General features: G+C 35.9%; 1 protein-coding gene across 6 annotated transcripts in view; it reads left to right on the top strand.

Annotated features, from left to right (window-relative positions):
- LOC150102890 (cilia- and flagella-associated protein 52) overlaps nt 1-25,700 on the top strand; it is a 640,784-nt gene that overhangs the window by 138,798 nt on the left and 476,286 nt on the right. The window lies entirely within an intron of this gene.

Below are 25,700 nucleotides of genomic sequence, written 5' to 3'. Positions count from 1 at the left end.
ACTTATCCACTGTCTGCGCTCTCACCACCATTTCTGGAAATGCATTCCATGATCCTACCACTGACCATGCAAAAAACATTCTCTTCCAGAGATGTTCTCTAGTCGTTTTTCCTTCTCCCCTCTTTCTACTATATGAAAAATTCTCCCCAGTGTCAATCTGGTAAATACCTTTCAAAACCTTAAATGTCTCAATTATAACCCCCCCCCCCATCCCCTCCTTATTTCATTTATTTTCTATCCACCAAACTCTGTAGCATACATGCCTTCATTCTATCCTCATAAACATGTCATTATCTGTCTCCCCCCCCCAGGTTACTTCATCCCTTCAAATCCCATTCACCAGCCATGACCACCCTTTTTATCTCTGCTGGTCAACATCATCTTCATCAATAAGTTATTAATTATTAATAAGATAATGTATGAAATTTTAGTATATTATTTATATATCACATAATATGATGGGAACAATTATTATTCCTGCAAATTACTTACACTGACAAATTTGACCCCTCTCCTAAATACTGGCATTTCTTTTAAGTGACAAAATAGTTTTTTTTTTAAACAGTGTTGATCTTGATACAGACAGTACCATCATTTCAAAAACTCGCAGGTCATACAAAATTATAATTATGCTTTACTAAATAAATTTATTTTACTTCTAAGCTATACTTCAGTAGTCATAATTAGCTAATGCATTTTATTCCCTTATATGGAGTAGCTGAGGGTTTTTAACCCTATCTAGCTTTTTGAGACTGAGTGGGCAGCCAATCTCCAACAATAGCCAATCAGAGATAGCTGGCCCATGACTATCACTAATTATAAGTGGCAGCCGATGAAGAGATGGGCAAACAAGTGCTGCCATCTCTTGATACCTAACCCTAACAGGATATGTTACTGTTTGAAATAATGTGGGTTCTGTGGTTGATTTTCTTCTGTTTACGGGAAGAAAAACCTGAATTTTCGGGAGGAAAAAAAACTAGCTTGCCCATGCCAAAGATCGACTAACTCGGGAACCAGTCGAAGATAGGCTTAGTAAAAGTTCCTCTAGTTGGTGACTAGAACTTGAACTGAAGTCTATCTTTGGGTGGCCTAGTGCAGAGAATGTGAATGCCACATCCACTGAGCTACACAGGCCTTTCTTCAGTAGTCAGAGATAAAAATAACATCTCAAAACATCTTGCTTGGAACAGACAAAAAAGAAGCAAATCTTTATATAACTTTATAAAATAATACCATATTATTAGCTTCTTAACTTTTTAAGTTCAGTTAATTTTATTTTTATTTTTAATTAGTGGGATATCTGGATTTTAATACAGATACTGGTGATCAAAAGATAGACAGTCTAATGAAGGTGACATGATATTTCCCTTCTTGGAAATGTGATATTTTTTCTTTTTAAAACAAACACAAGTCCTCTCGGTACATCCCCAGCTAGCCGCTTTATTACCCAACTTATATTTATATTAAAAAAAAAAAATAATTCAGATTACTTACTTAGCCTTGTTGGATTATGAAACTTTCTGTAGCATATTATACAAAGGACAGTGGGATTAGATCATTCTGAAAGAAAGTTCAGCTGCTTATTATTATTATTATTATTATTATTATTTCCTGACCTCCGTGGGGTCACAAGACTTATCATGGCAAGTAAACACAAAGTCTATCATGCAACTCCTTAAACTCATCTGCTATTTGCATGTTTAGGACCCTCTCAGACATTTCATTCCATGCTCCTACCACTCTCCATGCAGAAAACTTATTTCTTACCCTTTTGCTCACCCGTTTGCGACTTCGAGGGATGATCTCTTGTCCTTGTTCCTTTCCCCTCCTACCACATGAAATATCTCCTCAATGTTAATATGATAATAAACCTTCAACAGATTAAATGTCTCGATCATATCGAGAAATTCACATGTGGTCTGATCAAAGCTTTATACAATGGTACCAGCACACTCTTATCTCTCGTAGTCAATGTTCTCCTCACCATTGCTGCAGTTCTGTGAGATTTCACAACTTTTGTGATATGTACCCATAACTTTAAATATCTATTCACATTCACTCCAAGATCCCCTGCATCCTCCACTTCTTCCATTATAACTCCACTGAGTAGGAAGCATCTCATCTGTGGATCCCAAATTTTAAAACCTTACATTTAGTTGCATTAAACTGACATTCCCTTACCACTGCCCACCTGTCCAGCTTATTCAAATCCTCTTGAAGAGCCAAAACATCAGTGCTATTACTAATAATGGTCCCAAGCTTCACATCATTTGCAAACAACTGAACATCTCCCTGTAGTCCTGTGGCAGTATCATTGACATAAAGATTGAACAGCAATATCCCAGTACTGAACCCTGTGGAATTTCACTTGTAACCTTCCTACTCCCTGATAGCGCTCCTGCATATACAACATTCTGATATCTACCAGAGAGCCAATCGCCAGTGCATTCTACTAACCTGATATATTTTAACCCATATGTTGCAACTTAAAAATCAACTTTTCATGTGACTCCTTGTCAAATGTCTGGAAAAAAAAAAAGATGGTGTATGCCTTACTTTCATCAAATCTATTGTAAAAGTTACTGGATTACTAAAATAAGAGCTCCATTTAACAAATCCCTGCTGGCCTGCATATATAATGTTGCTGTCATTACTCAATTCTATATATGAGCTGTTACCAATTTCTCCAAAATCTTAACAACTACAGAAGGAATACAAACAGGCCTATAGGTTGATACCTCCATTCTACCTACATTAATCCTTTAGCTAAGTGTAAGCAAACAAAGTTTACTCCTGTTGGATCGTAACTTCTTCTAAATCACGTTTTATCATCTTACAATTCTCTCTCTTTTGGTATTTAACTAGTTGTAGTCTGATATATCAATCGAATATGAAGAAAAGTTATATTATACTGCACCACTCCATATTCTGAATTGCAAGAGCAATTTAGATAAATCAACCTTCAACTGTATTAGGTTATCATAAGCTGATTTTAGGCCGAGGTTTTTATTCTTACTACATAGGGTTCCCACTAAGATTCGTATTATTTTAATGAGTGGTGCAATGAAAAATCAGGCAAATACAAGATTCGATTCAAACAAAATTATTTAATGCAGTGACACATAAATTACATCATAACACAATATTCCAACAGTGGCATTATGATTGAACGAATATAAAGCTCTCATTAAGATTCTAGTATACTACTCAGCTGAGCTTAAACTTTGTAATTAAAGATTATATTTAACAGATCTTATCCTTCTTATTACAAAGAACTTATATCACACCTCTACTCTGATTAAGGTTACATTTCAAAACATTTTTAAATATCAAATCAGTTCAAGATATTCAGAAGAATACAACTCATGAACATTCAGACATTCATTTGTAATTCTCTAGGCTCAGTTAATCAATTTTAGTTCATGTAAGGTTGACATTCCTATATTACAACAAATAGGCTTCACAGTATTCTCATTTAGTTAATGAACACTTAATTCAATAACATAGCATTTATCATTTGAAGAGGGAAAAGTCTTGGCACATCACATATTAAATCTTGACTCGCTGAATACTGCAACTAGGAACAATTTACTTTTGGGGGAATTAATTTTCTTTACTTCTCGCTAAGTATAGTAAAGGTAATCTTACCAGGATATAGCTTCAACATAAGTAGATCGAACAACAGTTTTTAAGTCCTTGCTGACTTTTATTTTGTAATAACACAGACTTAAAAGAATCTTCCACTTCTGCGACTGATTTATAGACTTGGGAGAATATAACCTTTATGCACTTGGTTTAAATTACTACCTATTTCCTCTTTTTCTTATACGTATTATCCTATTTCCTGCACTACTCCACTGTTAGGCGTTAGGAAGTTTTGGTATAAATCCAACTCAGAAAAAGGTAAATTAAAATACCAAGCGATTCCAAGTCCTTTAAATTCCGTTTTCGGCACGTCAAAATTCCCTTCCAATCTCCAGCTACCGTTCTCTATACTTCCCTACTCGATTTTTTCTTTACTTTCGTTTTTGTATCCACTCCTTCCTTTTTCCCGCCAATAACTGGTTCTCACCGGTTAGGCTCACATCAAACTTGTTTTTCCCTTCGCATATAGTAGTTCATGCTCCAACATACGCTAGAAGAAATTTGAAGGTTTTCTCACAACAACCAATCAAATGATATCACAAAGAATCTTCTGGATATATTAAAATTACATACATTACAGTTTCTAATATTATTATTAAAAGAATAAAGCAAATAAAATAAATGACACTTTAATATAGAGGCATTTCATGTCTATAATATATTTAATAATTACATAAATAAAATTAACAAAACTAAAAAGGAATTCATGAATAACATTTTATAAGCAAGAGACTAACAAAATAAATTTAAATGAATCCTGCTTATGATATGGTAGGTCTTGTTAATTATGAATGAAAATGGGAGAAAAAGATATCTTGAAGTATGGAGTAATCACTTTGGTAAAAATTGCCAAATGAAACAAGCAGTGATGACAGCACACTCCTAAAAAACTGAATAGTCACGAATACATATCCATTCTTGAAGTAGAAAAAGTCATCAAAAGCCTGAAATGTGGAAAGGCAGCAGGAGTAGATGATATTCGACCAGAAATGCTGAAGTATGGTGGTATAAAAGTCTTACAGTGGCCGCACTGTATGGTTCATAAGGCCTTTATAGAGGGACGAATTCCCGATTATTCGAGCTGAGCTCTCATTGTACTCATATATAAAAAGGGAAATAAAAATGAATGTGAGAATTACAGAGGTATTTTTCTGCTGAGTGTTCCTAGTAAGATATATGCAAGTATACTTGAGAAAAAACTGTTCAGAAGCATTGTGGAAGAGAAGCTTAGTGAAGAACAAGCCAGATTCAGGTTAATAGAGGCTGTCAGGATCAGATTTTCACTTTACGACAAACAGTTGAGAAATTATGGGAATATGACAAAGATCTGTATTTAAGTTTTGTAGATCTGGAAAAGGCATATGACAAGGTACCAAGAGAGAAGCTATTCAAAACTATTACAGTTATACGGTGTCATTGGGACATTATATCAAGCAATACTTAGTCTTTATTTGAGTTGTAAGTCAGCAGTTAGAATTGAAGGAAGTACAGGAAGATGGTTTAATGTTAAATCTGGTGTGAGACAAGGATGTACATTATCTCCTCTGTTATTCATTATCTATATGGATCACATTATGAAGGAAAGTGATATTAAACCTGATATCAAAATTGGAGATGTTAATGTCAGCTCTTTGCTTTATGCAGACGATGTTATACTTCTAAATAAATCTGCTATAAGTCTGCAAGATTCCCTGACTAAATTGAATAACTGTTGTAATAGATATGGTATGAAGGTCAGCAATAAAAAGACAAAGACAATGAAAATAGGCAGAATTGTTGACAATATCAACTGAATTGTGAATGGAGAACCTGTGGAACAAGTAAAACGTTTCAGCTACTTAGGCACGATTTTTCGTGAATATAGTAAATTAAATATGGAAATAGACAACAGAATCAACAAAGCTGATATGGTAGGAAGTCAACTGAATACATTTATATGGAATAGGAGAGAAATCAGTCAAAATACTAAATTAGCTGTATACAATACAGTTCAAACCAATTTTAACCTATTGATCTGAGAGCTGGGTGAGAAGTAAAACACTTGACCAAAGGCTAGAGACAGATATGAGAGTCCTGAGAAAGATTATAGGCATGAACAAATGGCATCAATGGAGTATCATATTAAAAACAAGGATATTAGGAAAGAACTTGAATTGTTAGCATTCAGGAATTCATTAGGAGAGCTAATCTCAGGTGGTATGGTCACTTGAACAGAATTGGAGAGGAAAGATTAGCGAAACAAGTGTTCTCTGCCCAGTTGGCAGGAAAAATTCCAAGAGAAAGACCAAGATTTAGGTTTATTGATACAGTAGAAAGTGCCTTAGAATATAGAAATATAAGATCTGATAATGTTGGAGTCTTGACAGGTAACAGACTGATTTGGAAGAAAATTGTAGATAGGAAATTAGTAATGATGTAAATATTTCATGTAGTACTATCATATCCTATATACTCCTTGAGGGTATATGACAGGAATTTGATGATGATGAGTAGTGTGCCCTCCCATTATGTGTCCTTGGACTCCCTGGAGGTGTCACCTAATAATAATTATTCCAGACATCTAGAATATCTTTATCTTCAGTTTTCATCTCAGATTCCTTTTAAGAGTACATTTTCGTCCATTTCTAAGCTTTTTTCAATGGCCTCAGGAATATTTAGCCTCCCACTTAATATTTTATTTTCTATGTTCTTATCAAAGTCTTCCCATGACTTTTGTTTTGCTAGTTTTACAATGCTTTGCTTTCTTACATTTTTCTGGGTGTTCTCTAAGAGCAGTAGCTGATTGCTTGCAGGAACTTTCAATATGCTTTCTTGTTTTCCTTGACTGCCCCTGTAACTTCCTGAGTCCACCATGGAGTTCGATTTCTCTATCCTTGCCGACAACCTCATCACATGCCTCTCTGGCTGAATCAAGATCACCAAGATCAACTCTTGGTGATCTTGTGAGTAAAGGCTCTCTATCCCAGTCATCGTCTTGTCCTTTCTTTCAGCAATTGTAATTTCAAGGTTGTAAGTTGTTTTATGTTATCCATCCAAGTCTTTTTGCTTTCCTCTTCTTCTCATTCCCTAAATTTTTCTCCACAGAACTGTCTTTTCCACTGATTCATCTGCTTGCATAATATGGCCAAAGTACATCAACTTCTGTTTAGCAATCATTGCATCCAAGGAACATTGTCTCTATACTCGCTAAAACCTTCTTATTGGTCATTCTTGCAGTCCATGAGTCTTAAAAGTCTCCTCCCCACCCATAATTCAAATGAATCAATTCAAACCATTATCATTAGTTGCTCTTTTCTCCAAATTTTCCCTGACCATTTCTGTATGTCTGGTAATTATTTCCTACTCTGCTATTTAGATCTTCAAAAAAGATCATGTTTTTTTTTTTTTTTTTTTTTTTCCATCGTGTTTTTTCTGTAATGCCTTGAAAAATTCCTCCACATCTTCCTTAGTCTGTAGAACTATATGTACAAATAAGTCTCATTGACCAATTCCCTATTCTGATATTTGCCCACATTGCTCTACTTGATATTGCCATTCAAGAAGATTATCCTCATATTTAGTATATGAGGATAATCTTCATATCATAATCTTCAAATCATATTGAATATAGCTACTCTGCTACTCCTTTTCCCTTGTATTTGTTGCTTAGATTTCACCTGTTTTTGTGTTCTTTGTTAATTTGAAATATAAAAATAACAAAATTTCCTTAAATAGATGATTGAATGACACACCATTTTTTTTTTTTTTTTTTTTTTTTTTTTAAATAAAAAGGGGAAGTGGAGTAAGGGAAGCATGCTATTGCTTGCCCTTATGCAAATATGTGTAACTAAGGGCCGTAGCCATACCAGAAAAGTAATTAGCTCAAAATAGACACTGAGAGTCCGGGGACCGCATCTAAGACAGCTCCCTTACCAGTTATAATAATGTACATGTTGATATTTTAATACCTAATTGAATGAACCAATTTGTAAATCAATACCTTAATTGATTATGATATATTAGTTATAATGATCTCTTATACTATAAGTTTAAAATAATTGTCAACATTGTTTAATCCCATAAGGTAGTTTCTCAATCTTTTTCTGAATACATATTCTGAGGTTATAGATTTAATTTCATTCTGAAGTTTATTATAGCTACTTATCGCAATGTACTCAAAAGATTTATGAAAAATTTCTTTGTTAGCCTTAGGTACTTCCAGCATGTTTTGACCGAGTGTAATGCGTAGTCTACATTATATACCAAGAAACTTTCAGTGTTTCTTTTTACATATAACAGACAACCATAGAGATATAGTTTCTGAAATGGTAGAATATTATGAACTATATACAGATCATTGGTTGAGTGTGCGAAGTCAGTAGTAGTTATGGCTCTAATTATTCTGTTTTGTATTCTTATTAATGGAAGCAGATTGTTATAATAGTCTCTGCCCCAACAGGTAATGCCATATTGCAGTGAGGAATTTACCCAGGAATTGTATAAACATTTTAAGAATGCTGCATATACAAATTTTTTAACATAATATATTCTGTTAATTATGAACCTAAACATATTTGTTAAGAAAGTGGTGTGGGAGTTCCATTTCAAATTGCTATCAATATGGAGGCCCAAATACCTGACGGTTTTTGTTTTTTTTGATTAAGCTACATTTATAATTTAGAGTGTCACTACATTTCCTTTCATGCCATTTTATAGTTATACTGTGATCTAATTTGTTTGTTAATGTATAGTACATATATCTCGTTTTGTTGGTATTAATCCATTGTTGCTAAACCATACACTTAGTTTTAACATATCACTATTAATCCTATTTTTTAGATCTTCAGGGGTTGTTTCGGTGTATACTAAAGCCGTATTGTCAGCAAAGGATAGCATTTTGCCAAAAAGTTTGTATTTACATAGATCATTAACATATATTATAAATAGGATGGGTCCTAGTACCGACCCTTGTGGGACACTCCGTATTTTATTATGTTTGTTGTGCTTTTAAATATATCATAGCTGGTATATTGTTTTCTGTTATTCAGATAGGATTTGAACCAGTCATTAGTAATTCCCCTAATGCCGTATTTGGACATTTTCAGTAGCAATAGATCATGATGAACACAGTTGAACGCTGTAGATATATCGAGAAAAACAGCTGCTGTGTGCATTCCTTCACTCATTCCACTATAGACCTTTTTATGAAACTCCAGTAGTGCTTTTTCAGTATTACATCTGGATCTAAACAACCCATATTGATTAGTTGCGTAAAAGGATATTGTATGTAAATAGCTATTTAAGCATTTTTTTAAATCAGAATTTCAATAACCTTTGAGATTGTGGATAGTATAGATATTGGTCTGTAATTTTTAATTTCATTTCTATTTCCTCCTTTAAATAACGGTACAACTGAAGCAGTCTTTAGATGTTCTATAAATTTACCATGTTCAAAGGATTTATTAATGATATTTGTAAAGAATTGTAATTTATGCTTAATGATAATGTTTAGCTTTTTAACATTTATGTTGTCACATTCCACTTTTTCCCCTTTTTTTAATCCGATTACTACACTCTTCACTTCATCTTCATTTACTGCATGTAGATACATGGAATTCTTAATCCACAGAAGATGACTGACATACTTTGCCCTTTCTGCAGGGTCGAAAAAAACACAACTGCCATAGTTGGTAAAGTGGTTGTTCATTTTGTTAAGTATATCAGTGATGTCATTGCCCTCTGGGAATGCTCTCATTTTCTGTTTTGTGTTACCTATTATCATATTGACCAACCTCCATTCTTTACTTTTATCATTACAACAAGAAAGAAATTTCAATAGCAGATAATGTTCTTTTGCCTGTTTTATTTTTTCCTTTAGATGTTTAACGAAATAATTTTTATAGTCATATTCAAAATTTAAATTGTATGGATTTTTTTTATGCTTATAGTAGAGCTTCTCTTTTGTCCTTATCATATTTTTTAGTTCATCTGTTATCCAGTGTGTGTGAATGTCCTTTTTTGTAGTAACTGTTTTATGATATTGCGATTTACTGTGTGCATATTTAATCATTTTGATAAATTCATCATATAACTGATTTGTGTCTAATAAGTCAGTTTGTGGCAGTTGATAATGTTTTATGTATCTTTCAAATTTATTATAATTGGTGCCAATTACAAATTTATTCTGACTACTATGCAACTCATGTTAACACTATCAGGTATAGATAGTTTCAAAAGTATCAAATGGTGATCTGTTATATTACTAATTAGATTGCAGTGGATACCTCGTAGGCCATTCTGTTTCTTACGAACATGTGATCAATGCAACTGGTCGAGTTGTACACTTCTCTCATAGTGCCATCGATGTAAGCAAGAAACCCATGAGTAGATAATATATTTTTATATTTTTCAGTTTTATTATTACTCATATAAAGGTCCAAATTTATATCCCCCCACTAGTATGACATTGTCATATTTTGAGGTTTTTAAGACATTATTTAGCTCTGTTAGAAAGATATCTACTGGGCCATCACATGTTATATTGCAATTATAAGTATATTCATTGCTGTATCGTAAATCATTACAGTTTCAGCACTTTGTAATTTTAATTCCAGTCTGTGAAATTTATAAATATTTTTTTTAGCATATAGAATTAATCCACCTGAACGATTATAATCGCGACAATCATAATGCATATCGTAATCTGCGAGAGAATAGTGATCAACCTCAAGCTGTTTGATCCATATTTCATTTGAGACTAGTACATCTATATATGATTGGATCTCTGTAAAAAAAAGTAACATTAAATTATCAAAATTTGACCTTATAGATCTAATATTAACGTGATATATATTGAAATTCTTGGATGCATTTGTAGTAGTATCAAAAAATTTCTTAACAGAAGTTAAATTATATAGATATTTACAGTTTACAGGTGCATAAGAATCTAAGTTATTCATGTTAAATCCTAAATCTATTAGGTTTATATTGCTCCACTTATCATAGGTAACATTTAAATTTACTGCCTTCTTTGTTTGAGTTCGTTGAGATCATCCGGTGTTTTTATCCGTATCACTTTAGTGTTGTCGTTCTTTCTCATGAATAGTTTGCCATCTCTTACCAATACATATTTAACTGCACTACTTGCTCTCATTTGTTTTGTTTCATAAAGAAGTTGCTTATTAAGTTTAGTCAAGTGTTCATTAATGTAGACAGAAACAGGTTTTAACTGTTCATCAGTTTGTTGAGCTGTAATCTTGAGTTTTCTTGCCTCCATCATCCATTTATTTTTAGTAATCTTGCTTTCTAACTGAATAATAACTGGCTTGATGTCGGTTTTTCTGTTAGTGGGTATTTTGTGGACGTGCATGATACCTTCATTTTTCTTTTTTTACTCCAAGTAGATTTACCAGTCTTTCAGTAATAGTATGCAAATTTTCATTCTGAGCTTCTGGTAGACCATTTACTTCGATATTGTTCATCCTGGAGCACTGTTCAATTTCATTAACTTCCCATTTCAGATCATTCATTTGGGCTTTTAGTATTTTATTTTCGTTTGTTAGTTCAGTGTTTTTAGTGCAGAGGTCATTAATTAGCTTTTCATTGCATTCGGATTTGTTCTTAAGATCTTGAATGCATGCAAAGCTATATTCCAATGATGCCTTCAGATCATTTATTTCTGCTTTAAATAGAGTTTCCATTTCTCTTCTTATCGCGTAGTTATCATCTTTAATTTCTACTTTGATGGCATTTAGGTCTTCCAAGACCTGTTCCCTGAATTTTCTTAAGAAAACCCTAATATCAGCTTCTCCATTATCTTTAATTACTGCCTTGGTTAAATCCAAGCCGTCATTGCTTCTATTTAGTTTAGTTTGAGTATTAAGGTCATTGTTGGGAGAAGTATTAATATGAATCTGACATTTCCATTTTAATTTCTTGTCCTTGGACATTTTACAAAATTTAGATTCCGCTACTCCTATACATACAGGATGATAATAATCGCGACATTCCAAAGAACATGTAAGTGCTTCATTTTCATCTATCTTACCTTTACAACCGTTACAATTAGCGTTGGTCATATCTCGGCTGTCGACCTCGAAGAAGGATTAATAGGTAATGTCAAGGTGAGAATGGCGGTTGATGCAACACGTGGCTTGAATTTTTTGAAGAACTAGTTTACAGGAACCACTGAATCAATTTTGATAATTAATACACTCTACTTTTTCATATTACTAAGATAATTCATTAGAGCACATTTTAAAGGTGATTATATCAATACGATTACTTACATATAAGTATAAGACAGGAGCAAATTTACCAACAAACGTTCACTCTGCACCCTCAATAATTTATTATTTGCAATAATAAGTTATTTTTATTTTTTCTTGCGAGAATGTGTCTAATAATTTTACTTTGTCAGAAGTGCCATTAAAAAAACAGGAAAGAATTGTGTTTCAATAACATTGAAAAAACTCACTAGATTTTCTTCACCCCTGTTGATGGTAAGCAGGTCATTGTTTTAAGGTTCTGGTTATAGAAGATTTTAAAACTCATCTGATTTAAAAATACTAGAACTTTTTGTAAATGCAAAATAGGAATGGAGTGTACGGTTACCAGCAAAGCTATCAGTAAAATGAAATTATTGAGAGAAGTTGTTGATGTTTAGAAGGAAGGGTGTGGGTGAAAGCACAGTGTCCTGGTGATACCGTTCATAGTGAAATTTGATGAGAGAAAACTCTACTGTTACACATAATTAATGGCTAGAGAAGAAACTTTTCCAGTAACAAAAATCAGGAGAGAGAACATGATGGAAATTTGTTCATTATTATTCACAGTATGAACAGCACTAAAGGGGAAAAAAATCAATTTATTTAACTTACTAATGTTTTGCTGGTGTGTTATGAATAACCAACAATACATAAGCCTATCTATATGTAGATGGAAGTTTGGTAAGAAGGCTTCAGTGCCAGATCTATGTTGACCTCTGTCTACTGCAAACCTACTCCAGGTGTTATATTCATCAAACACCCCTCACAGAAATAAGTTATTAAACACTTACTATCAAGAGCCACATAGTCTGTTGTTCACAGAATCTTTTGAACAAGAGATTTTTACTATCAAACAGCTTTCCTCTTTCAATGGTTACAACCTGAAAATCATTATTATTATTATGTAACATCTCCAGGGAGTCCAGAGACTCATCAGGGAGGGCACCTGCTCTACAACTCTCTGTTTCTACCAACCGCACCTACCTTCATCATCTATACCAGGGCTGCCCAAAGCACTGCCCGTGGTGCGATTTTGTGCGGCCTGCCTGTGGGTTTTGATTTTCACGAGTGAAAAAATAAAATACCAATTTGAATCGAATGCATATTAGATATTTTAATTCTATCAGTAATCGATAATCTCAATGTTGGTAATTTTATTTGGTGTTTTTACATCACTATATGCCCATGTGTTTTTCAAATATTAGATGTGTCAAAGAAGCGTTATTACACTGTTTTGTTCCACCGCACATGCTCCAGGTGCTCACAGGGAATGTGAGCACACCATTAGTGCGCAGTTAGTGTTGTTCATTTCTTCAGCTTTCAAGGTTGTGTCGCTGCTACTCACCAAATTACTAGATACGCATTGTGATGCAGCCCTCAGATAAATCTTCTTTTTTTTTTAATGCTGCCCTCGGATTACCTAAGGTTGGACAGCCCTGATCTACACCAATGCCATCTACCACCGACCATCACCACCACTAGTATTTTCACAGACAATGACAAACATCCATGCCCACAGCAGGATTCGAACCCACAGCCTTTTGGCTGGAGAGCGGATGCGCTAACTATTTGGCGAACCAGGCAATCATCAGCCAATTTTTTTCCTAATACCACAAGAAGAGATGACTCCCATAGGATATATTAGAGGTACTTTGAACATGTTGGTTCATGTCTTAATGAAATTTCATATTACAGCCATGTTTAAGCTTGTCAACTAAATCAGTTCTTTGTTTCCTTCTCCAAAAGATAAAGTACAATCCTTATTGCTAGCTTTAATATTAAATTCCTTGTAATTTCAATTTGTCATACTTTGGACAGATGGGATGGTTCATTGCAAAATACATTTCAGAACACTAATCTTATATTGAACTTTAAAAAAAAAAACAATACTAGCCACAGAATCCTCTGTAATGAAGCTAAATTACTACACAAGTAACCAGAAATTCACTTTTCAGAGAAAGTGCTGAGGTCACTTTTCACTGTCCAAACCTTAGTCTCAGTAATGTTTATGCCCACAATTAGTGAAATTGTTATCAGTAACTGTATTTCTTAATTTTTTTTAAACACATACGTACGTAGGCTGCCTGTTAAGTTATGAGACAGCAATTATTATATCAAAATAAAGAACTATATTTGAAATGTTCTCTGTCAGTTACATAGATTCAAAATAATCTCCCTCCAACTCCACACAACCTTTACATCTGTTGTAGAGGTGTTCGAAGGCACGATGGAAGGCTTGAACTGGAACTTCTTTCAGTGTGTAGTGACACTGTGTTGGATATCCTCAATGTCACTGAAGTGCTCCCCTTTCAAGGCACACTTCATCTTTGGGAAGAGGAGAATGTTGGTGGTAGCCAAATCTGGCGAATGGAGGGGGGGTGGAGGATTTTCGATCCACAGATCGTGTTCGAAGCCAGGAACTGCTTCCCGGGCAGCACACAGTGCACGACAATGTGGCCGTGCACTGTGTGGCTGTGCACACAGTGCACGGCCACATTGTCGTGCAACAGAAACCACTTGTTGTTGTGGAACAGTTCTTTCCTTACACATCGCACGTAGTCATACAGATGTTGCATTACTCCTACATAATACTTACAGTTCACTGTGGTGCACTCGGGAACAAATTCATGGTGGATAATTCCAGTAGCGTTGAAAAAAAAACAATGACCATTATTTTGACAGGTGATTTTTGCAACCTGACTTTCTTCTGCTGGGGAGAAGACATTCCATGCCATTCTGCTCTATCGTTTTGTTTCTGTATCAAACTGAAAACACTAACTTTCATCACCACTGACAATTCTTTGCAACACATCGTGATCTTGATCAACTGTGCAGATGAAATTTTGACAACATGCAACCTGGTGCTCTCTCAGTTCATGTGTCAATTCGTGCGTCACAAACCTCGAACAAATCTTCCTCTTGTGCAAATCTCTTTCCAAGATTAATCTGGCCGTTTTCTTACCAAGTTGTATAGTGAGTTGTGGTTGGTTTATTGCTTATTGGCACAAAAAACAGCAAAGGTCATATTGCTCCATAGTAAAGGTTACAGCAATACATAAACAATCAAAGAAAAATTGTAAATAATATTCATGTACAAAAATCAAGCCAAGCAATGCAGCATATACATATAAACAAAATTATAACAAAGGTTACAGAAGCACATATACAGTCAAATAGAAATTAGTAAACAATATGCTTGCATAAAAATTAAGTTCCACATATTATCTACATATAAACAAAATTACTGCAAAGGTCATAGCAGCACACAAGATCAAAAGCTATAGCAATACACGAGGGCAAAAGTTACAACAGTACATAAATAGTCAATGGTACAAACTAATAAACAAAATGCATGTACAAAAACCAAACCAAGGAATGCAGTATCTATATATATAAATAAAATGACGTGTGACTGTTATTTCAGTTGTACATAAATAGTCGAAAGGAAATTATTCTGTAATATGCATGCATAAAAATTAAATTTAGTAATGCAGTATCTACATATAAACAAAATTATAGTCAAATATGTTTGTACAAATTAACTCTTTGTAGATGGTTAAAAACATCATGCATTCTGCCTGAGTCTGATAACATCTGTCTGAGTGTGGCTAGGCTAGACAGATAAAAATTTCATTCCTCTCTCTCTCTCTTGTAAAGTGCTGGCACTCCACCAGAATATGACAAATAGTGAGATATGTATTGCATTTTTCACACATGGGAGGGTCATCAGTCCTCAGTAAATAAGAAAGTGTAAGATGACTGTGACCTATACAAAGCCTAGCAAGAACAACTTCCTCTCTTCTCTTTAAACACTAACTCGAATGGCAATGCTTAATTTCAGGCTTAATGTCATATAATTTGTTTGTTAATGCTCCCTGCCATGATGACTGCCATTGAACAATTAGCTGTGATCTTATAATCTGCCTGTAGTCTGTATATGGTACTGTCAAACAGTATGTAGAGAAAATATGAGCTGATTTAGCATTCATTTCCCTTAATTCCAATGTGACTGAGAATCCAGCACAACTGAACATCAAAATTAAGGGTTTTCATTTTGTACAACAGGTGTAACACTTCAAACAGCACTGGATATGGATTATACATAGAAGAGGAGATAGCCTGTAAAAAGCTCAATGAGTCTGTTTAAATTATACACTTCTTGTAGCAGTTTTCTTTTACATGCATAAGTGCAAGCTGAATGGCATGCAACTCTACTGTATAATTACTGCAATCAGGTGGAATCTAGTTGGAGATAATGTTAGATAACATAGCCGCACAGCTAACATAAGTATCAGTTATTGAGTCATCAGTATAGATGGGCAAGAAATCGGAGTGTGCTGCTCTGTGTGCATTAAACAACCGTAGGTAGAGAGATGGAGTATGAGACTTCTGTAGCTGACAAAGTGAGAGCTTGCAGGATGGAGTGCAAATCTGCCATAGAGGGAGGCTGTTATGTTTTGTGTAGACAATGTTGGCAAATTCATGCGAACTTTCAAAGTCATAATGGGAAGTATGCTATCTTGACCATATCATCATGAACAGGTTGTTCCCGAAGGCTCTGTCTTAAGTGCGACACTTTTTGCTATCAAAGTGAACTCAATCACGGAACAGCTTCCTCCCACTGTAGACAATGCTTTATTTTTTTTTTTATGTGGTTACCAACCCATGAAAAGGTATTACTAAACCTATAGCACATTTATATTGTGGTAGGCTAAGCTAATCCTGCCATGGGAATGAATGTTTGTGATTATCTTTATGTGGGAGATGAATTTCATCGCCTGGTGTGAGACCACTGCCCTGCTTATTGGTAGGCAAATTTTGTGTAGGCAAATTCATACCAACAGTTTGCATAGTGTCATTAACATGCATACGAAAAGGACATGAGGCAGTCTTGAAGTGTGTGATATTGAGCTTCCCAGTGCAGAGAAAAGAGACTAGTCCATGTAGGATGATCTTTAGGACATAATTAAGAGACAGCTGTTTCCATCTGAGCGATAGACCCTGTTCATTTGCTTCTACATAAAGACTTTGAGTGGGTGATGCATGAAAGGCACCAGTAGCTATCTGTATATCCTGATGATGGATGGGATCCAACCATTGCAAGTTCTTCTGTCTTGCAGAACCATAGACTTGAGATCCATAATCCAGCTTTGAACATATAAGTGCATGATAAAGTTGAAGCAATGAAGATCGATCAGCACCCCAATCAGTAGAGTATAGAGTGCAAAGGAGGTTTAACACTCTCTTGCAATTTTCTCTTAGTTGATGAATGTGTGTGCAAGGAAGTTTTCTGCTAATGATGAGTCCCAAGAACTTGGCTTCTGTAGCTACTGGAATAACAGGTAGTCCTTTCTTAATTTAGAATCTGGGTGAAGAGTGCATTTTTGACAAAAGTGTAGACAGACACTTTTTTTTATTTCATTATTAAGAGCCCACAGAGAAATAAGAGCAATTGTTTGCTGAAGTTGTCTTTCAATTACCCTTATGTTACAAGAGTGATAGTAAATTGTGAAGTCATCAACATATGCCAGCCTGGTTGGCTGAGTGGTTAGCATATGGGCTCTCCAACCAAAAGATTGTTGGCTCGAATCCTGCCATGGGAATGAATGTTTGTGATTATCTTTATGTGGGAGATGAATTTCATCGCCTGGTGTGTGTGAAACCACTGCCCTGCTTATTGGAGGATTACAAAAAAATATATAAAATTGACAAAAATGAAAAAAAAAGAAAAAACCTTAGCCCACCACGATACAAATGTGCTATAGGTTTAGTAATAACTTTTCATGGGTTGATAACCACATTAAAAAAAAATAGAGCATTGTCTACAGTGGGAGGAAGCTGTTCCGTGATGGAGTTAATGATAGCAAAAAGTGTCACACTTAAGACAGAGCCTACGGGAACAACCTGTTCATGATGATATGGTCAAGATAGCATACTTCCCATTATGATTTTGAAAGTTTGCCTGGACAGAAAGTTATTAATAAATAGAGGAAGGTGTCCACTGAGATCCAGGTTATAGAGGTCTTTTAATATGTCATTTCTCCTGGCTGTGTCATAAGCTTTTTCTATGCCAAGGAAAACTGAAACAAGATGTTATTGCTTCAGAAATGCATTCCTTATACAGCAAACCAAATGGTCTAAAGTTGAACAATGTCTACGGAACCCACATCGTGTATTGGAAAAAAGATCATTGCTTTCTAAATACCAAAGAAGTCTGTCATTAACCATTTTCTGTAATAAATTTAGTTTAATCCTTTATCCAAGTGTAAGCAAACAAAGTTTGCACCTGAAGTATCTTCAGGATTGACACAACTCGTGGTAAAGGTGGACCAAGCTCTCATCACTCCTTGTCTTAGTATCTCCTATAATGCAAAGCATTGTGGGAGATACTAAGGACATTATACATGTCCTTGCAGACATGTATAATGCTGTGCATTAAGGGAAGGGCCTCAACCCACACCAGTTTCGACCTTTATTGAGGTATCATCAGTGAGAGCCAAACCCAGAGGTGGTGATACCAAGGTAGAAGCAATGGAGAAGTATATTTACCTATAAGAGTTGACAAAAAGTGTCTCACCTTATTATTAAATTACTCTGGATTTAGAGAAAGATGTTAGAAGGTTTTCCCCACTTGGTTAGACTATAATAAATTTAATTTAATCCTTTATCCAAGTGTAAGCAAACAAAGTTTGCACCTGTAGTATCTTCAGGAGCAAGGCAACTCATGGTAAAGGTAGACCAAGCTCTCATCACTCCTTGTCTTAGTGTCTCCCCTAATGCAAAACACATCTTCTTGTGGACATGTATAATGCTATGCATTAATAATAAGGTGAGACACCTTTTAGGACTGAATGAGCTCTATTAATGAGAGATTATGTATGTATTTTATGACTGTAGATCCGTGGGCCAGTTTGCCTGTTCTGTGGGGGGAAAAAAGCCCTAGTTTCTGGGTGTAAAAACCCTCTACCTCCGTATGAGACCAGCTAAGTCACCTTTAGTCAAAAGAGACCAGATAAAGGTTCCTCACGTCATGGACTGGAATCGAATCCAGGTCTTTCCTACCAAAGGGCTACGTCTATACCAACTTGAGCTACAGAATTGTGACCATTAAAGTCATCCATCAGAAGTATGGGGTCAGGCAGTTGCAAGATAAGGTTGTCAAGATCAATTTCATTTAACTCAGCACTTGGTGGTAAATAAATTGAACATACTGTAATAAGAAATCCCATGAAGAGGCAAATTCCTACTGCTTCTAGAGCAGTATTGAGTTGGACATGATGGAAAAGAATATGACTGCCCACTAGGAAAGCTACTCCTCCATGAGCAAGACTAGGAAGAGGTCATTATTGTCCAGTTCTCCTCCAGTTCTGTTCTTGCATACAACAGTGAAATTCCTTACAGTAGGGTCCTCGTTGGGTTTAAGTATTTTCCCTGTATGCAGAAACAGAAAGGTTTGTGTTTCTGCAACAAAATATGGATATCGTCGTTCTTCTGGCAAAACCCATGACAGTTCCATTCCATTGTACAAATTTTCCTATTGTTTTTGGCTTTATAGACTTGTCTGGTTTCCGGGAGATTTAGGGCTTACCTTTGTCAGGTTTATATTTATCAATTGTTTTTGGGAAGTATGGACGGCTAAGGACCATCTCTTCCTTTCATAAAATATTCAATATGTCTGATGTGTTAGGGTCAGTTGGCAAGTTTAATTTACTTTCGGTGGTTACCAAAGTATCCATTTTTCTAATGGATACTTTGGTAATGCGGGGATATCTGGTGGTTTATCCTTAAGCAATATCTTTGGCGAATTTTTTTTTTGACAAGTGTGTTCTCATTGAATGGAACCATGTTTGGAGTTGTCTCTGGCATAAGGCCATAGGTCATGCAATTGATGTGCTCAACAGAGAAACACTCATGATCATAGAGTTCAGGTATGGTGAAATTATCAGATTGTGGAATAGACATACAAATTTAAGTTACTGCTGACATTTTTTTAATTGTTTCCTTCTCAGCATACAAGAATCTCAGAGAAAGCATGGGATAGCTTTCTTTTTGCATCCTGATATATGTTTTGTTCTGTTTTAATTTTTTTTTAAATTTCTTTTTCATCTTTCCACTTCTGACATGCACAAGAGTAAGCTGGATGACAACTCTGACAGTTGACATATTTAGCTTTTTTTTTACAGAACAGGATTTGTTATCATGCTCTTTACTACCACACATCAGGCACAGGTGGTAGAACCATGAAAGGCAGTTTGGGCATGCCCATATTTCTGATATTTAAAGCATCTTAGTGGATAAGGGTTACACACTCTAACAGGACAGCTGAGTTACCCTGCTTTTAGAGATGTTGGAGGCTTAGTTTTATCAAAAGTAACCTTGTTGGAACAAGGTGATCATCCCTACGTATCAGTATGTGCTTCATGCCTGTCACCCTCTGATCTTTAGGCTCTGAACATATCTCCTCATCAGGAACATTAAAGAGATCCCATTCTGATATCACGCCTCTACAGGAATTGAGTGTTTTATGAGGTGTTACTGTAATTGATATTGGCTATGGTTGACCAATTTTTTCCAACAAATTTTGACAGTTCATCATCCCATCTTCTTTTAGGACTTCCTCAGCCTCATTTTCCTTCTTTTGGAATCCACTTTGTTTGTATGGTGGTCCATTGCTTATCTTCTCTTTTGGATAGATGTCTGACCCATTTTCATTTTAGTCACTTGTGGGAATGAATGTTTGTGAATGATGTCTGTAATATGAATCTGGCTTCTTATCCAGGTGTTTCATTTCTTATCTTTTAAATGTGATGCCCACCATCAGTTATTCCATTTTTTTTTTTGAGTTATTATTATTATCACCATCATTCAGGCCTCCATGGAGTCAAAAGACTCATCGTGGGAGCTCCTTCCTAAGAAACACAAAGTCTATCAAGACTCATCGAGGGGAGGTCCCCCCCTAAGAAACACAAAATCTATCATACCACTCGTTAAACTCATTGACCATTCTCGCTCTCACCACTCCATCAGGCAATGCATTCCATGGTTCAACCACCCACCATGCAAAGAAACCACTCCTCACCCTCTTGCTCACAGTTTCCTTTTGTAACTTCCAGGGATGGTATCTTGTCATCACTCCTTCCCGCTGTTCAACCAAGTGAAAGAACTCTCCAGTGTCAACCCTGTAACCACCTCTCAACAGTTTAAAAGTCTCAATCGCCGCTTGATTGGCCAAGTGGTTAGCATACCCACTCTCCAGCCAAAAGGCTGTGGGTTGAAATCCCACCATGGGCATGGATGTTTGTGATTGTCTGTGAAAATACTAGTGATACTAGTGGTGGTGGTGGTAGGCAGTAGATGGTGCTGGTGTAGACGATGACGGAGAGATGTAGAGGAGGTGACCTCCCTCCATGAGTCTTTGGACTCCCTGGAGTTGTTGCACAATAATAATAATAATATCGCCTCTCCTTCTTCTATCTACCAAGCTCTGCAGTCCACATTCCCTCAGCTGATCCTCATAACTAACATTGTACAGTCCTGAAACCATCTTTGTTATCCGCCTTTGTACCCTTTCCACAGTTAATTTATCCCCTTCAAATCCTGGAGACCAAATCAGAGAACAATAGGCCAAGTGTGGTCTGATCAGGGTCTTATACAACGGAGTGATAACTGTTTTATCTCTGCAGGTCAGCATCCTTCTCATTATTGCAGCAATCCTCTGTGTTACCTTCACCACCTTTGTAATATGTCCCCTAAATTTTAGGTTTCTATCAATCATCAACCCCAGATCTCTTGTCTCCCCTACTTCCTCAAGTATAACTCCTCCCATAGAGTATGCAGTGTGCCATCTATGTTTCCCAAACCTCAAGACCTTACATTTTGCTGCATTAAACCGACACCACATTCATTTGTCCATCTATCTAGCTTATTCAAATCCTCTTGCAGGGCTGCCACATCTGCACTATTACTAATAACCCTTCCTAGCTATACATCATCCGCAAACAACTGAATATCCCCTTTCAATCCACTGACAGTGTCATTAATATAAATGTTAAAAAATATAGATTCCCAGTACCGAGCCCTGTGGAACCCCACTTGTAACATTCTGCTTCCTTGAAACTGCCCCACCATACACAATTCTCTGATACCTATCGGACAGCCAATCCTGAATCCAGTTGACCAATCTGATATCCAGACCTATGTGCTGCAACTTAAATATCAGCTTATCATGTGGCACCCTGTCAAATGCCTTCGCTAAGTCTAAGAAAATTGCGGTATATGCCTTTCCCTCGTCTCATGCTCTTGTGACTTTATCATGAAAGGCTAGCATATTGCTAAAACAAGAGCGCCCCTTCATAAATCCATGTTGACTCTCACATACAACACCACCCTCATCTACCCAATGCTGTATACAGTCCCTCACTACTTTCTCCAAGATCTTACTAACTACTGAAGACACTCAAACTGGCCCTATAATTAGACACTTCCAATCTGCTACCGCCCTTATGCAATGGTACTATATTACCTTCCTTCCACGGGCACCTTTCCCGCAGCCAGACTTTCATTGAAAAGCAAGGTCAAAGGCACTGTCAGTTCCCTAGCACATGCTCTCAAAACTCGTGGTGAAATACCATCCAGTCCCCAAGCTTTACTGACATCCAGAGTACTTAGTATTTGAAACACAGTCTCCTCCTGTACCTCTAAACCTCGAACCTGCCCAATCCCTCTAGCATTAAAACTGACTCCTCCAGCTTGAAATACTCCAATAAAGTGTTCATTGAACAATTCCACTATGTCCTCTGCATCAGTCACTCTGTTCCCATTTTATCCCACAATATCATTCTTCCACAGTCATTTCTCCTCCTACTGGTTACATATCTAAAAAATTCCCTAGGGTTTTTCTTTGGATCGGGCCAATCTCCTCTCATATTCCAGTTTCGTCTTCCTTACCATACTAATCACTCTTCTGACCTGTGTCTTATACTCTTCATGCATCTTCTCCTCACCTGTCTCCTTATATCTCTTCCATAGCCTCTTTTTCGCATGCAATTCCTGTTTAATATTGTTTGTCATCCACTTTAATCCAAATTGTGCTCTCATGTTCACTCGTGGTATTCAACTTACAATTGCTTTCTAACAAATATTTTTTCATAATTTCCCACGCACTAATGATATCCCGGCCTTCCAATTCCTCCCTCCCTGAAACTTCCCCAAGTTGATGTCTTAGACTATTATAATCACCTGCCTTATAATTATACGTATGTTCTCGTCTCTTTTATACTCCTGCATGTCTATTCATTTTCCTAATCAAAACCATATGGTCACTCTCTCCAACTGATGGGAGAGATGTCATCTCAGTTATTATCAACTTTTCTGATGCTATAACCAAATCCAAAACTCTTGAACCTCTTGTTCCCTCTATTACATGTTGCCTAAGACATTTGTCCCTCAAGAATTCTAGAAATTCCATTCCCTTATTTCTACATGCATCTTCCTCTCCCCAATTTATACTACTGTAGTTAAAATCTCCCATAACAATCATTCTTCTTGCACTTGCCAAACTCAACTCTCTAAACATTTCCTGGTGCCCACCCTCTGTGCTCGTGGGTCTGTAGCAACACCCCACTAAATATCCTGTCTTGCCCACCTCTACTTCACACCATATGCTTTCATAATCATTTGTGCCACTGCCTTCCAAAGTCACCACTCTTAGAGGACATAGGTCATCACTTATCATAAGCAGTACTCCACCACCACGCTTCCTATCCTGCCGAAAAATGCTGTACCCAGCAACTTCTATTCCTGTTATTATAACCTCTTCTGTCAACTACGTCTCAGTGATCCCAATAATTTTTGGCCAGGCTGATGCTATCTGCGCCACCAATTTCTCTCTCTTATTCCGGATACTCCTTTCATTAGTATAAAGCATATAAATGCCATTGTTTCTATACCCAGCATTATCCTCTCTAGACTCAACTTGGCTCAGTGTTAGCTGATGTCGTCCCCACTTCTCCCAAGTATCCATTCCCACAAGAGGCCTCCCCTGCTACCATCCTCCCTGGGACACACTGACTTGTTCAGAACAGTAATCTCTCCAGTTGCCTACGTCCTTCCTCATTCAAATGTAAGCGTTCTCTCGCATACAATTCCTCTCTGTCCTCAAACGCACTCCAAGCATCCACATATTCCAGTCATTGCTAGTTCATTTGTTAGTGCTTTTGTCAGAGACCAAGTTTCACATCATATGTGATGACTGGAAGAATACACTGGTTATATTTCTTCTTTTTAAACAGAATGTGACATCCTTGTTTTGAAAAATACTTTTAAAGTTTCCAAATGCACTCCAGGCTAGTTTGAGTTCTTCTATTTATTTCCTTTTGAAGTCCACTGTTTAGATCATTGAGATGACGTATGTGTATGAAGTCTCTTTCTAAGAAATAGTTTTCTATTATTACGTGTTTTGGTGCTACAAAATGATTAAACATGATTTTAGTTTTTTCTCTATTTATTTTTTCTCTATTATTTTTTCTATTTATTATCATCTGCATATCTTAGGTGTGTTAAGTTTTTGTTATTAATTTTTATGCCATAGTTTGTCCAGTTTATATTATTAAATATTTCTTGAAGGCCTGCTATGAAGATTTTGGGTGATAGAGAATCTCCTTGTCGGACACCTTTTTCAATTGGAATTCTATTGCTACTTGTGTGAAGTTGGATTGTTGCAGTGCAATATATTTTCTGGAGGAGGTCTTTATATTCTCCAGGAACTTCCTGATTCTGAAATGCCTTGATTATTGCATTGGTTTTGATAATCAAATGCTTTTTCATAATCAATAATTGCTAAACAGAGAGGCAACTCATTTTTTTTCTGCTTTTTCTATTATTTGTTTTACTGCATCAATATGATCAATTGTGTTATAGCCTTTACAGAATCCTACTTGTTCTACTGGTTAATTTGAGTCTAAAAGAGGGATTAACCTGTTTGTTATTACTTTTGTGAGAATTTTTTACAGATTAGAGAGAATACTAATTGGCCTATAGTTCTTTATTTCTTCTTTGTCTCCTTTTTTTAAATAACAATATCAGAGTAGCATTTTTCCAGTTATCTGGTATCTTCCCCTCTTCTAGACATAAATTTAGTAAGTTTGTGATATGGTGAATTATGTTGTTTCCTCCTAATTTAATTAATTCTATGTGTATTAGATCTTCACCAGGACATTTTCCATTTATTTTAATGCTTGTTTTATTTCATCTGAAGTAAATGGTGGGATGAATTTCATGTTTGATGGGGAAATGTTATATTTAGTTTATCTATTGAAGGATCACTATACAGTTATCTATAAAATTCTTCTAGTCTTTTTAAGATTTGTTCTTCATTCCTTATTGTGGTATCAGTTACTGTATGGGGGTAAATATCAGCAATGCATGGGAATCTTTGACATTTGACGAGCGATTTACAAGAAGTTGATGTGGAAAGAATATTGTGAGAATAATGGTGAGAGGAGTTATGAAATATATAAAGCGCAGGCCAGAAAAGTAACAATTATTGAGCAGAAAGCTAAATCAGAGTATGAAACAATATTGGCTGTGTGCAGGCAGGCTAAAGGCAATCCAGAAGAATTTTATTGTCATGTGGCAAATAAAAGAAATAACGAATGGTAGTCTAATGTCAGAAGCTAATGAGATTGTTAAGTTAACAAGTGCTCACTTTGCTAAGGTATATCAACCAGGTGCATGCAGTGGTGAACTATAAGGGGCTCGCGTGAGCATTTTGTTAAATTTTCTGAAATTTGCGAGCCCCTTGTTCTTCTT

This window comes from Typopeltis vanoorti, chromosome 9 (genome assembly GCF_054136105.1).
Source record: "Typopeltis vanoorti isolate ZY-2024b chromosome 9, IOZ_Tvanoo_1.0, whole genome shotgun sequence".
NCBI classification, from domain to species: domain Eukaryota; kingdom Metazoa; phylum Arthropoda; class Arachnida; order Uropygi; family Thelyphonidae; genus Typopeltis; species Typopeltis vanoorti.
Note: the sequence above shows the minus strand (reverse complement) of the source record. Positions and strands in the feature narration are given on the sequence as shown.